This window comes from Delphinapterus leucas, chromosome 21, assembly GCF_059928025.1.
Source record: "Delphinapterus leucas isolate spDelLeu-1000000601 "Yukka" chromosome 21, BTC_Dleu_Yukka2, whole genome shotgun sequence".
NCBI lineage: Eukaryota > Metazoa > Chordata > Mammalia > Artiodactyla > Monodontidae > Delphinapterus > Delphinapterus leucas.
Window position 1 is genome coordinate 9,979,458 of NC_143149.1, and position 16,352 is coordinate 9,995,809.

A 16,352-nucleotide genomic window follows, 5' to 3' on the forward strand; every position below is an offset into this window, starting at 1 on the left:
GTGAGTTTGGTATTTGTTGAGTGTACCTTTAAGTTTATTGGTAATGTTTGAGCTTGAAATGATTCATGTATAAACATGTATGTCCAGTGCTTTATAATGTAAAGTTCTTTCAGGCATCTACTAGTGTTTATTTAAAAAAATAAAGATTTTTGCCTCTTAATAAGTGAATGTTCCAAAATCACCAGTGACCTCAGTAACAGCTAGGTGCAGGGCTCAGAGTCAGGTGCTAGGAAGGGTCTAGATTGTTGGAAGAGCTACAGGGTTGTGTGGACCAGCTTGCTTCCTGGATGCAAGAACACTAGACATGGATCCCCTTGGCCCCGGTCAGCTTGAGTTTCCCATAAGATCATGGAAGAAATGATCGCTCTAGGCAGGGACATGAGGAGAGCCAATTGCCTTATCTTGGTGTGCTGTCCACCCAAGACTCTCAGGATGGGCCCAGCTCTACAGAAACCCCGCCGGACTGAGAGTGGGAGGTGGGCAGACGGCAGGAGGGCAGCTCAGCTCCTGTCATCAAATAAGTACAAATGGAGCGGATCTCTGAAGAATTCTGAAATGGAAGTGCCTGCTATGTCTGTGGAACAGATAGATTTGAGTACTTGCTATATTGGCCTGACGGAAGTATTCCTTCAATTAAAACTGTAAAAATCCACGTGATTAAAGAGGAGGAGAGGCAGCCCGTTCTCAATAATTTATAATCAGAGCAAAATCACTGGAAATTGGTTGTATTTCGTCTTAGCTCTTCTACTTCTCAAGCACAGGGACCTCATCCCCCTGCTGTGGCTTTGACTGGGTGAACACCCACAGCATCCTCTGTTGAACTTGGAAAGTGATACTTATTATTGACCTCTAACTTTCATTTCATTAATTATATGATATTGCTCACTCAAGGCTTTGTATGCTTTGTAAACCTCCGCTGCAAAAGAGGAAAACATCAACAACAAAAGGCAATGCCAGTAATAAAATGTTTCATTTTATTGTGTTTGGCTTTGCAAGAATTCATTAAGGTAGTCTCATCTGTGGTCTTTCTTTAAAGAAAAAACATCTTAGGTTTTCCTGTGATCTTTTTCTCAACACAGTAGAACATTTGTTTATAAAACCTGGTTTTAAATCTAGAAATGTGAGTTTATTTTTTCCTGGCTATATTCCATCCTTTTCCGATTTTTCTGTATAGAAATACAATGTATAGGAACTCCTATTATTTAGTTCTCAGCTTGATATTTAGTGTGTAGGACACATAATGTAAAAGGACTACGCATTAATTTTAGGTGTCTCTTAAGAGGCCAAGAGATTTTTATGTGTGTTCAGATTGGCAAACCAAAGCATAATAATATCTGTTCTATATCTCTATCTAAGGATTTATGATTGATGAGAAAGTCAAAGAAAGAAAATCAACACTAGATGTTGTAGTCATACAAGGAGAGAAAGCAAAATGACCGTAAAAAAAAGAAGCAGCACTGCTTATGCTTTCTGACTTTTTTTCAGAAGTCACTCCCCAGCCACATCTCCAGAGGAGCAGTCTCTCATTCTGCTCATTTTCTTCACATCAAATGTTCTTCATTTTAGATTTTGTTTATAATTATCTGTTTGTAAAACTACATTCTTTATTAAGCTTGTGTTCCTTACGAATGAGAAATTTGTCTTGATTTTTGTTCCTCTAAGACCCTAACTCACTCCTGGAATATTTTTTTCAGAGAATGTTTGATGAATTAATGAATGACCACATAGAATAGCTCAGATCTCGGATGCTGAAATTTGTATGTTATATACATTACTACTGAATACATAAAAGATGATAGAGACGTTACAGTTTTATATCTTCATCCCCAGTGGAGAGGCTTACAAGGGAGATTATTCAAGAGGCCAACTCAGAATATTTGAGGTTTCAAAATCCGTTTTAGCTTTCTCTTTTTGTAATTAAAATGTTGTTTGTAAGCCCCCAGTTAAAACTGTTACTCCTTTAATTTTTTTTTAATTCAACTTAAAAAAAAATACAAGCAAATATAAGCCATAGCACCAATTAGTTTTGGTCCATTTTGTGACCTTCAGCTATCTAAAATTGCGTAGAGACCGCTCATGTTAATGGTGGGCTTTCGTATAGCTTGTTGGTGTGCAGGTAAGAGAGAAGGCATGAAAACAACTGAGAATTTTCTTACTTGCCTTTCACAAAGCAAAAGGAGAATAGTGTTATAAAAACAAAGCAACTAAAACAGAAAGCATATGGGAAAGCCATCCAAAGGTGGAAATATGACAGTCCCTGAGGAGACATGCAAACACACAGCACAACATCAAAACCAAATTAGGGAAACACGTTTGGAAAGAATTGCTTCTTTTATCCAGGGTCGGTACCACCATCTGTGCCAAATGCTCAACTGCATAGGTGATTGACAACTGGAGCTGAAGAAACAAATCCCCCCAGTGATGGGCTGAGTCAGCCTTGTCATTGTCGCTGCCGCAGCAAGACAGTCACTGCCAGACAAGGGTGGGTAGTTTGGGGCTCAGTGTCAGTCAGAACTGAATTCTGATCCCTGCCAGTCTGTGTATTTACCAGTGGATTCTATGAGAGAAGAGAGTCCTGGGAGATTTCAAATTATAAAAGCCCCTGTTATGCATTAATTATCCCACCTTTTAATTTAGTCATTACTTTTTAGGATGGTCAGTGATTCCAGGTAGCAGGTAGTATCAGATTGGGATAAAAGCAACTTGATGAATTGGAAATGTTTTATAAATAATAGAATAAAAAATGAAACTGAAATTGGTAAATTTCTCTTTCTGTTTACCTATTTTAGAGTTTCTAGAGTTATTTCTCAAGTAATTTTCAAAATCAGGCCTCAGTACAGAAAAATCTGTGTATAATTAAGCAGTAAATATTTTAATGGAAAATGAGACTCTGCAGCTACTCAAAAGGTAAATTGAATCCTAAGAACATCATTACAGAACTAATAAAAATTAGGATAAAAATGCTCTGTAAACAAACAGGAAATGTATTTTATTCATTGATTTGTTCCTTCAGCATACATTTACTAAAATCATACTCTGTTCCTTCAGAAGCTAGTGCCTTAGAAGAAAACAATACCCTTATCTTAAAGAGCTAAGCTTGAAACTAACTGAAATAAATAGAAATAAATGATGCAAACAGATTTCTGTAATAAGACACAGAGATACTCCTTTTCAAAACTGTTTCCTTACATTTCTTCAGGAAGGAGGATCTCCATGGGGTGGGGACAGTTAGGTGGTGAATAACCCATCCTTTCTTGCCAGGGATTTGGGATAATATTCGCCAAATATGAATATTATAAATATTCCAGAAAATGACCTCTGGAATTAGCAATGTGAATCTAAGAAAAATAATACAGGAAAATATTGTACAATCACAAAATCAACAATTATCATAAGGTCACTCCTCAAATTTATTACCGCACAAAGTCAAAATTTGCACCCTCTTCAAGGGTGACCCTAGTTATGTGCCCAAGATTATGTCTCCCCCATCCATCAAATGGAACTGACACCAAACACTTAGGATTGAAGCATGCTTGTTTTAGATAGTGGGATTGGCCTGGCTCAGAGGTTGGCAATATTTAATATGCATTATTAGTCTTTATCTTCCACTCTGATGACATTCCTGGGAGGAGAGGTTCCCAAACCTATTCCCTGATGTGGTCGTGGACAAGGTCTCCATCCCGTTATCCTTTCTCTTCTGTGAGGCAGCAGCCTCTGCCTTTCTGCTCTTGGTGTTAAGGAGGCTCCCTGATCTGGTTGGGTGTTATTGTCATAGTGTTATATTCTGATGTCCTTTCAGAGAAGTGATTTGTAATCACAAGCTAAACACCGTGTCATTTGGAGAGTAAAGGAAGCCAGTGTTCTCTTGTGTTTTCTCTCGTGCTCCTTCTGTCCTGTTGTCCCTCCTACGGGGTCGGAGTCTGAGGGGTCACATGGCTGCTTCTCTTCACTCATTACAGTACAAGTGTGGAAGACATCCACTCAATCCAGCGTAAAAAAGGGACATAGCAACAAATAGTTGCAGATTTTGAAAGCATATCCTCGGTGTTTTACTGGTATTTAAAAAACATTTAAAAATTTCATTTGAGTATTCACATTTTGAATATTCAGTGTTCACCGTCTCCTTAGCATTTGGGGAGTGATTGATCCTGGGGAGCATCTCAGAGTGACAGCAGCAGGGGGAGAGCTCTGTCCCTCTTCTGAAGACGAAAAGATGAACATGAGGTGGCCTGGGGAGGGCCAGCATCATCTCCACCCCCTCCTGCCTGGGAGGGGTCAGAGGTGGGTCTCTGTCTTCCACAGTTGATGTCTTCAGTGGATTAACGATTGTGTTCATGTTTTTTGAAATAAGGACAAGAGAGAAAAATTTGCACAGTGTGAGACCCGCCTTGTGTTAGCCAGAGGGGGTTGCTTTGATTTCTTCCCTAACATCAACTCATTTTTCCTTTCTTGCAAGAAACTAAGGACTTAAGAAAAGGCAAGGATGAAGACAAATTTATTAATGTATTGAATGAGTTCTATTTTCGTACACTGTGCTCTTTAGGTCTAGATACGGAGTGGAGAGGAATCTGGAAGAAAGCGCTTTTCATGAGAACGAACTCCTAAAAAGGCTCCTTCTACAATGACAGTAATAACGACGGCAAAAGCAGTGTGAAAGTGAGGGCCAGATTCCTTCTTTTTGATAGAATCAGGATCAGATTAGAAAAGTTAGGGCAGGAATGGAATTTGTATCCTATTATTGTTAACTCCCCTCCATCTGGTAGGCTTATTTGGCAAGTTGTTGGAAAATAAAGAAGCAAAGAAAAGACAGTTTCTGCACTGAGGAGTTTTTGGTATGAACTTCAAAAGGAGTAGTGGTGATTTTGTGTCTTCCAAAATGTCAATGATAAACATTACCTATGTGACTGATGTGAGAATCTTATATTCAAAGGAATGCCCTTGAAGATAAATGGAACATTGCAAACTGCTAAAACCTTCTTCTCATGTCAAATGGAGAATTGGCATCATTAGTAGCAATTTTTACTCTTACCCCCAGGGAGATTATGGCATTTTAAAACTCTAGTTTGTCTTTGAATAATTGGTCATATAACTCCAAATAGAATTCAGAATGTAAGCTTTTCTGGGTTCAGGGGTTTTAAGACCTTTCAGCATCCCGAAAGAGGTAAAATAATCACTTTACATTAGATTTTGATAAATGAAGAATGTATCTTTTAGCCTCTAGGATAACTACTAAGAATTATAAACAAAATATATAAATTCAAAGATAATATATGGGGAGAATAAAATACAAATATAATAATACAAAAGGAAAAAAGTGTAGGCTGTAAAACAGAAGAAGGTAGTAAATTGGAAGATTTAAAGACAGCTATAATAATAATCACGATAAATATAAGTGTAAATTGAATGCTCTAATAGTCATATTATAAATAAAGGATTAAAAAATATCAACTATGAACTAAAATAAATGTGGCATGTTAACCATAGATTTAGTGCCATTGAGAATTAGTTTAGAAGTACACCTGTTGTAAAAAAATCTTATACCAGGTTTATTTTTGATAGGGTTCAGAACAGTAACCCTAAACATGGCACCTTGGTGCATTGAATATTTTAGGCTAAAGGCATCTGAGAAACAGCAGGTGCAGGAAGGCTTGTATGACCTTGCCGTGAGGCGGTCCTGTAACCCTCACTTGAGGGGAGCCCTCCGTGCCCTGCAGGAACAGAGCATCCTTCCTGAAGAAGAGGGGACACAGAGAGGACCTGAATGAGCAGGCTCTCTAGGTTTCCCTGGTTTTCCACACTGGCTCACCTTTGGCCTGTCACGCCTTCCCGGGACTCCACTCTCCATCAAACCCGGCATAAACACGCTGAGGTTTAACAGCGTTCCTTGTGACAGCTCCTGTGTCACAGAAAACTTACATTAAATAAATTTGTAGGCTTTTATTAATCTGTCACTTGTCCCAGCGAGAACTTGGAAAAGTAGAGGAAAAAGATATGTTTCTTCTCAACATTTTCCAAACAAAAATTTACTTTTACTGCAGTTATTTGTCTTTACAGCCATTATTGAATGAAATTATGAGGATGTAGAACTCATACTATCCCCACATTTTACAAAAAAAATCATGAGTTTGGGAGTTGGAGAGAGTGTGCTCAGCACAGTTTTTGTCTCTTCATCCAGTGTCTGCTGGTCTCTACCTTTCTGTGCTGTATGGACACACACACACAAACACACACATACCCAAACACACACACACACACACACACACTATATCACGTACTGGTGTGTATAAATTTTATCATCATAAATGTTTACTGTTTATTTTTGTCTTATCTAAAAATGTGCAGAACTGAGAAAAGCATCAACATTGGAATTAGAGAGATTTGAGTTTGAATCATTTTTCATTAAATGGGGTTGTGATATTAGGAGGCATGGATAAAGCTGAGGGCATGAAAATCAACTTGTTGATAAACTAAAATGTGTCAGGCACTGTAATTTGCAGTTTTTGTATATTATTACAGTTAATCTTTACCACAACTCAGTAGAAATGTTGTTATGCCCATCTTCCAGATGAAGAGATTAATATATGCAGGGGTTAAATAATTTACTCTGCATCCAATAGATAGTAACTGTTAGATGCTAGATTTGAATTCAAAGCTGATTTAAAAGCCCATGTGCTTTTCTCCACAAAAGCATTTTTCAAAGTGTATTCAAACAATAGTCCCCAAAGGCATTCCAAAAAAAATGGAGGTGGAATGAGGGTTGATGTCAGACAAATACAAGAAAAAACAGGTTTTATACCTCCATCTTCCTGGTCCACAATGCATATTAGCACCCTGAAGACTCAAAGGTAGATTGCAGAAAGGCTAACCAGATTTCATGCAGGTGTGTTCCACATCGGGACCCTATTCTCAGGTGAGGTGAACAGATTCCATCAGGCAACACTCATATTTTCATAGAGCTGGCTCTTGAGCAAATTATTTGGGATGAAATTGCTTAATTGGGACTTTAGAAATAATAAGTTATTTGTAGAGTTGTAATAAGTCATGAGCTAATGCAAATAATATGAACTTTTCCTTTCAAACAGCCAGTGATATGTTTATGTAGACTAACAACAGGACAGCCTTTTCTTACTAGTCACAATAGCTAAAAATGTAAATGTTATCAGCCATTATTTGCCTGACACTGTTCCAGACATAGAAGATACAAAGTCAGGTCACACAAAGCCCTCCTCCTGGCCTTAAATAATTAAGAACATAGTAGTGGGTTTCAAATGCATGAAACAGAGGACAGCAGTAAACGAAGTCAAGCTGTGGAAGAGCCAGGAGGACCAGCACTGCTGGAAAATTAACCTGAAGTTCTTAGAACAAAGTTGACTCACTTGCTGTTCCAGGTGAAGAGTTCAGCCCCTGAGTTCTCTTTGCTATCAGATGAATTTAAAATTGTTTACGATCCAACCAAATGATGTGTTTTTTATCCACGTTAGGGAGCATTAGTCAAATAGTTTCTGGGGTGATCATGACTTTAAATGCTTAAACATTTACATATTGATAAAAATTGATGCTTTTAAAAGCTACTGTTTGGCAATTGATTGAACACAGCTGGTTTATTTATTTTTAGTTAATGCAACTACAGTTGTGAATATAATATTTCACAAGGGACTTGACTCCTGACCTTGTCCATTCATGAGTGATTTTTAGCCAGAGCTCTAATTGCCTCATGCTACTTGGGGATTGAGATAGAGTAAAATTCAAAGACCTACTTGTCAAGCTTATGACAAGAAAAAAGAGGACTAATTCCCCAAAGCATACTTAGATTTCAGGATTACCCACTTCAGTATTCTAAAGGTACTTCTTCTGTGCCTTTCCCTTGTCTTTCTGATGATAAAATTGCTATAGTTACACTTCTCCTACAGATGCAAGAAGTCCTTTCAAAAGTCTGTGCTGAAAAGAGCTGGGGTTTTTTTTTGTTTGTTTTTTTTTTTAAAGAAGATGTTGGGGGTAGGAGTTTATTAGTTAATTAATTTATTTTTGCTGTGTTTGGTCTTGGTGCGAGGGCTTTCTCTAGTTGTGGCAAGCGGGGGCCACTCTTCATCGCAGTGCGCGGGCCTCTCACTATCGCGGCCTCTCTTGTTGCCGAGCACAGGCTCCAGACGCGCAGGCTCAGTAGTTGTGGCTCATGGACCTAGTCGCTCCGCGGCATGTGGGATCCTCCCAGACCAGAGCTGGAACCCGTGTCCCCTGCATTAGCAGGCAGATTCTCAACCACTGCGCCACCAGGGAAGCCCGAAAAGAGCTGTTTTGGTTGAAAAGCCGTGAGCAAAGAGTTGGGAAACTTAAGTCACACCCCAGTTCTGCCTCAGAAAACATGCTGCCTTATGTGAACTAGTCAGTTAATCTCCATGGGTCTTAATCATCTTTACAATGAAGAAACTGGGTCAGATGAACTGAAATGTTCTTTCATTCTAAAACTGTTGACTCCAAAGGGGTTGAGCCCTTAATTCCTACATGACTATGTAGTTCTTAGCTTCAACCTCCTCCTCAACTTATTCAGAAAGACACATAAAATAATTCCTGAACTTTCAGTTCCAAGCCCAGCAGGTAAGGAGCTCTGACGTTCTTTCCCATCCTCACCACAACAAAAATGCTGAGCAGAGTGAAAGTCAACAACTCTCCTTAGATCCATCTGGTAATTGAGGTCAGAAAGCAAACTACTGTTTCCCCCGCCAAAAAAAAAATGGAGAGACAGGCAGAAAGAGACAGTTATATCTCAAGGAAGAAGATGCCCGGGAACCAGACACAGGAGGAAGACAAATGGATGAATGTCCTTCCTCAGCTCTTATTTAAGACAGTCTCTTAGGAAACCCAAAGGCAGCAGAGGAGCAAAACAAGGACAGCAGAGGACATTTTAGCCTCTGACACCAACAGCTACAGCAAACAGTGAGCACAGCCTAACTTGTAGCCTTGTGGACAGACAGCTCATGATCAAGGTCTGACTCAGTTCCTTCACACAGTACATCATGTCCCGCTTTCAACAAGAAAAATACAAGGCCTACTAAAGGCAGAAAACACAGTCTGAAGAGACAGCAAGCATCAGAGCCAGACAACCAGACTGATATAACAGAGATGTTGGAATTGCCAGCCTGGGAATTTAAAACTATGATTAATATACCAAAGACTATAATAGGGTCACAGGGAATATAGCCAATATTTTATAATGACTGTAAATGGTGTGTAATCTATAAAATATTGAACCACACTATGTTGTAACCCTGAAGCTAATATAATATTATAAACCAACTACACTTTAATTAAATAAGACTATAGTGGGAAGAATAGACAACATGCAGGAACAGATGGGCAATGTAAGCATAAAGCTAGAAACTCTAAGAAGGAATCTAAAGAAAATGGTAGAAATTTTAAAAAAGAGCTAACAGAAGTAAAGACAGCCTCTGATGGGCTTACTGGTAGACTGGACACAGCTGAGGAAGGAATCGTCTGTTGTAAAAATGAAATGCAAAGAGAATGAAAATGGTGGAACATAACATCTAAGGACTACTGGACAATTACAAAATGTAAACATGTGTGTAATGGGAATACCAAAAGGAGAAGAAAGAGAGAGAGGAACAGAAGAAATATTTTAAGCAATAATGACAGAATTTCCCAAAACTAACCAAATCACAGACCCTAGAGGTTCAGAATACACCAAGCATAATAAATACCAAAAAATCTCTACCTATGCATATCAAATTCAAACTTCATACAAACAGAAAAATTTTAAAGAAATCAAAGAGGAAATTTTTATTTATTCATAGAGGACTAAGAGTAAGAATTACACTGAACTTCTCAGAAACCATGCAAGCAAGAAGAGAGCGGAGTGAAATATAGTGTTGAAATTTTTTAAAAAACATCTAAAACTTTATCAAGCAAAGTTGTCCTTCAAAACTTCAAAAAGTTATCCTTCAAAAAGGGGAAATAAAGACTTTGTCAGACAAAAATTGAGGGAATTTGTCACCAAATTCCTGAGTAGACCTGCTCAGCAAGAAATGCTAAAGACTTTCCTCAGAAAGAAGGGAAATGAAATAAGTCTGGAACTCAGATTTACATAAGAAAGGAAGAGTGTTAGAGAAGGAATAAATGAAGATAAATAGAATTTTTTTTCTTTTTCGTAATTGATCTAACAGACGACAGTATGTTCAAAATAATAACAGTGGCATTGTATTTGAAGACTATAGCTTATGGGTTAGTGGAATGAATTACAGCAATGTTATAGGGAATGGGAGGGAAAATTTGGGAATATTCATATAAGGTACTCACACTACCTGTGAAGCACTATACTGTTATTTGAAAGCGACCTTGGATTAGTTGTAAGTGTACATTGCAAACTCAAGGACAAGCAGTAAAAGTTAGTATGCTAAGAGAGGAGAAGAAATGGAATCACACAAAATGCTAAATTAAAACCGAGGAAGATAGACAAAAGTGGAAAGAAAAAAAAATGAGGGCAATGAATGAATTGAAAACAGTAACAAATGCAAATACAATAGATATTAATCCAACTATATCATTAATCATTGTGTCAATGGAAATAATTGAAAGACAGAGACTGTCAGAGTAGACACAAATCAAGGGGTATGTTGTCTACAGGACACCCACTTTAAATGTAAAGACAGAGTAAAAGTAATGGGATGGAGAAAGGTATACCATGCTAAAGCTAATCAAAAGAAAGCTGGGGTGTCAATATTAATTTTGGAAAAAGTAACTTCTGAGCATGTGTTCTGAAAACTTCTGGGTAATGAACAATAAAGTATAAAGGTAAATATGGGGTCTTATAACAATTTTTGATAGTTCTGAATGTCTTACTTGGCTTTTTAACACGATATATTGATACTAAAGTAGATACCCTTGAGGAGACAACAGGTATTATTACAGAAAAAATACAAGTTAATGAAGATGATTGCGTTAAAAAAGTAAAGGGTTGGTTGGAGATAGATGCACCTTGCTAAAACACTAATCAAAAGAAAGCTGAAGTAGCTCCATAATTATAGCTTCATGGAAATGTCCTTACAGTGGAGAAGGAGAACTGTAATTGTCTTTTATATGCCACACCAAATGTGTATTAGAAATTATTTTCTTCTTTTAAATATTCTGTATGTCTTAATCTTTCATATTTTAGGTTTATGTATTTGAAATATCTTCTAATCTATTTTTCTCAGTTCATTAATTCATTTTAAGCTATAGATAATATACTTTTTATTCAATTTTCTTGTGTCTTTAACATTTAAAAATTTCTTTTTAAATATCAGTTCATTAATAAACTCTTTTCCAATGTTCATGCATTTAAATTCCCCTTTTATTTATGCACATATTTGAGACACACTTATTTTACTTTCTGATCTGAAAATTCCAACTAAAGTCTTCGGGGATTTTACTCTCCATCATGTTATTTCTGGTGATCCTGGCTCATGGTGGATTTTGCCCTTAAAAGTTCTTGAATTGTGTGTGGGGGGGTGGGGGTTTGAGGAGAGAAGGAGAGAGGAAGAGAAAGAGAGAGAAAGAGAGTCAGGGAAAGGAAGAGACAGAGATCATATTCATGACTATCTCGAGGTTCCTATATTGAGGATATTTTCTTGCAGGGAGAATTTGTTTTCTTGGGATAGAATTTAATCTTGTACTTCATATTATCCACCACACCCAAGAATTAGCCACATATGGCCTTGTAACAACATTCTTATATAAAGGTTATTTTCCTAACATACTGTTTTACTTATCTATCCTTCGAGATCTCCCAACACTGTTCAAGAATTGGTGGTGGTGGGATGAACTGGGAGATTGGGATTGACATATATACACTAATATGTATAAAATAGATAACTAATAAGAACCTGCTGTATAAAAAAATAAATTAAAAAAATAATATCATTGATTAGGAAAAAAAAAAAAGAATCTCCATTTCAGTTCCCCACCTTAAAGAGTTCTAAGACTGTAGCCCATTCTCCATGAGGCTGTCAGCCAGGATTCCAGGTTGCGGGCACCGATGTGCCCCTCAGCCAGATATTCAGTGCTGGCTTCTGCTCAAGACCACTCCCTCTTTGTTTGTCTTCCTTAGAGACATTCTTCTATTCTTTGTGAATTCATTTCCAAATCCTAATGGATTTTTGGTGGAATTTCATCAAGTACTCTAGGGAATTTTTTCATAGTCAAAATTATGAAAGTACAATTAATAAAACTATTTAGCCTCATTTCTAGCTACCAAAGGTTTAAACTCAGGAAAAAGTATAGATTTAATAAAAATATTTTTCCTACAAAAATGCATTTTAGTAAATGGCATGTGATTGCCATTCAAAAGGTGTAAAACTTTAGGGATAGGTAAAAATTAGTTATCTTCCCAATTATGACTTATAATTCCAATGTAAACTTCACTTCAATGTAAACTTTGATCACTTCAAAAGAAGAACTTTTTATAGGGATGGAAGAATTGGCTGACTGATTACATAACTATGTGCATAAATATCTCTTAAGTACAATTTAAATATGGCTTCTGTTTTATCACACATTCCTATAGCCTGTGTATGTTATTTCTAGATCTTTAAGGAATTAGCAACAAATGCAGTGCTCGCACTCATTGTCTGTGAGGAAGTTTAAATATCTTCTTCTCTTTCAGATCATTCTAGATACATATATTTCCTTTAATTACATTTCAGATAACTTACTAGGACAAAGCATTGGAACTCTGGCAAGAAATATTCACATATTCTCCATGCATTTCCCTGCATTTGCTGTTGTAGGATTATTTCATAGGTTCTTCTGAGCCTTTTGAACAGCTGTCAGTGGTGATCACTTCAAGTGGTGCTGATAGGCAGCCTGCTGTCTGTAGTCACAATAGCTTCCAACCTCTGAAGGCCAGCACCAAGCCCACCTTTGCCCAGGAGCCCCATCTGTGATCCCAACCACCGAAGCCTGAGCTTCTTAAACGGGGTACCCATGCCCTAGCTTTTTGTGGTACGCTAGAAAAAAAGCATGGGGACCTTTCTGGATACTCCTTTTATGGGGAAAAAAATGGTGTTTTAAGTAAATAACAGATATTAATGAATTATAGCAGTGACATCAAGAAAATAGCACTTCTCTTTACATCTCCAGACCTTCAAAGAATCAGAGCAATCAGTCTTACACTGTAGAGAGATTTCAAGGCAAATATTTCAGAGGCATTCATCTAAGCTATCAAGTCAATTATATTATTCTTGACTGAGAACTCCTTGAAATGTTTTTATACTATGAAAGTTTTATACTAAGAAAGTTTTAAATAAACTTTCTTCATTCCCCTGATCTTAGAAGTTTGAAACCAACTTACAGTGCTAAGCTTAGCCTCTTGAAAAGCAGCAAATAAGTTTTGCTTTTATAATTTTAATACATTTGGAGGTATTTGTTATAAGAGATACTGTTACATTCTGACTTAATATAGCATTGCTTCATAAAAATAAATGTTTACTTCTGTTAAGTAGGATGGTTTTGAAATGTCAACATCAAAACTAAGTTTTGCAAACAGCTTTGACTTACTAAGGTTGGGAACATATTAATTCTCAGTTCTTATTAGGAAACACAGTGTTTCTCATTATTAAAAGTTTAAACCCAGAGTCACAATTTTTCTATTATTGTTTGCTTTTAAGCTCAGATAGAAAGACATGTTTGATTTTTTTTTTTTTGAACATTCAGTTTCTCACTAGAATAAAAAGCTCTGGAAATTCAATATTTCTATTATACAGAAACTTTAGTTCAAAATTGTGGTTCTTTGTGACGTTTCTATTTCAAAACCTACTGAACCCCCCAAAAATATATATATATATATATATATATATATACGCACACACACACACACATTTTAGGCCATGGAATCACAGAAAAAAAACTTTATATATTATAAATTTCTTACACCTCGACTTCACCAGTTTATTTAGCCTTTAACTTATCAGGCACATTTTGAATTCGTTATATATGTAGGACACTTTCAGGCATGAGGTTCCAAGGTAAGCGGTTGATGAATAAGTGCACCACTAGGCACAATGCTGAGATATGTGGCACAAGTGCTCAGTGCCCAGTGGATGGTGCAGAGGTCGCTATTGACTGAGATCAATGGACAAACCTCAGGAGAAGATTTATCCGCAATCTCTTTCTGGAAAAACAAGCAGTGTTTGTTAAGATGAAGGTGGGACAATGCATGCAGGACAGAGGCATGCATAAATAAAATAGATGAGAATGTAGAAAGGGTGAAAATTTTGATAATATGGAATTTAGCTTTTCCCTACAACTTACGTAACAGGAGTAGGAAATTGGCATTAATGGCACAAATCATGGTGGTCTGTGATGGCTGAGGTAAAGCTTTGCATATTATCAGTTAATAAATTGAAAACTATTAAAACATTGCATAATTATATAGAGGACCAAACAGTAGCAGTATGAATTGAATGGTAGTTTTTTTTGTATGTTTTAAAAAAGTAAATGAAATATGAAAATATATCTCACCTTTGAAAAGAAATGCCAAATACAGTTCCTAAGTACGTCTTTATCAACTATCCCATTTTGTGTTCTTTCTTTTCATTTAAAAAAACCTATATATAGGGCTTCCCTGGTGGCGCAGTGGTTGAGAGTCCACCTGCCAATGCAGGGGACACAGGTTCGTGCCCCGGTCCGGGAAGATCCCACATGCCGCAGAGCGGTTGGGCCCGTGAGCCATGGCCACTGAGCCTGCGCGTCCGGAGCCTGTGCTTTGCAACAGGAGAGGCCACAACAGTGAGAGGCCCGCGTACCAAAAAAAACCAAAAAAACAAAAAAACCTATATATAGCAAGATATGGCACTTTTTAAACATTGGAATTTTTTCTGAATCTGTGAATCTTGAAAAAGTAATTTAAAATTTATTCTGCATTCTTTTATCACAAGGATCCCTGTGTTGCTCCTTTAAGGCACACTACCCCCTCTCCCACCTCTGCCCCATCCCTTACCCTCTCATTTCTACAATTTTTTCATTCCAATTATTTCATATGAATAGACTCAGAATATGTAATTTTGGCGGATTGACTTTTTATTTTTGCTCAGCATGGCTGCCTACAGATTCATCCATGTTGTCGTGTGTGTCAGTGAAAAGTTACATACCCACAAAAACCTGTACACAAATGTGTATAGAAGTTTGTAATATCCCCAAAGTGGAAACAACTCAGAGATCTTTCAGCGGGTGAATGGGTGCATTATACCATGGAATACTACCCAACAGTAAAAAGGAAATGATTATTGATAAATTCTTTTATTTTTGTCTTTATATTGAAATGGGTTTGTTTTAGGCAGCAGATAGTTGTGTCTCAGTTTTTTTTAATCTGACAACCTCTGTGTTTTAATTGAAAAATGTATACTATTTACATTTAGTGTGATTACTGGTATTGTAAGGCTGTATTTATCTTCTTATTTATTATATTTATCCCATCCATCCCAAAATTTATTTTATTTGTCCCATCTGTTCTTTGGTCCTCTTTCCCCTTTTGCCTGCATTTTATTAAATTACTTATATGTTTTCTACACTTACATTTTATGTCTTTTTGGCTTACTAGCTATAACACACCTCAGTATTTTAGCAGTTTCTTTATAAATGATTGTGTACATCTTTGGCTCATCACACTCTATCTTCAAGTAATTACACCACCTTACGTATAGGTAAAGAACCTAATAATAGTATACTCCTATCTCTCCCCTTCTGATCTTTGTGCTATTTTTTCATGCATTTTATTTTTAATATGTTATAAAGTCATGCTAATTGTTATTTGAACAGTTAATAATCTCAAAAGAAAATTTAAATAATAAAAAATGATTTCACATGTTTACCTATGTAGTTATCATTTTCATAGCTTTTCATTCCTTTATGTATATCCATGTTTCCTCTAGTATCATTTTCCTTCTACATGGAAGGTGTCTTTCAACATTTCGAATAGTGTGCATCTGCTGACAATAAAATCATCCAACTTTGTATGTCTGAAAAGGCCTTTGGTCACACTTGCTTTACAAAGAAAATGTTGCTAAGAATAAAGTTTTGGTTGACAGAACCTTCCATTCAGGGCTTTAAAGATGTGTCTGCAGTGTCTTCTGACTGCATTGTTGTTGTTTCAGTAGAAAAATCTGCCACCCTTGTCTTTGTTGCTCTGTATGAAATGCGTCTTTTTTCTCTGACTGCTTCTAAGAATTTCTCTATTATAAATTTTGAGTAAATTTATTAAAAGATGCCTTGGAATTCTTTTGAATGTTTTTGCTGCTTAATGCTTCTTGGATCTATAGGATTATAGCTTTCATCCAATTTAGAAAATTTGCAGCAATCATTTC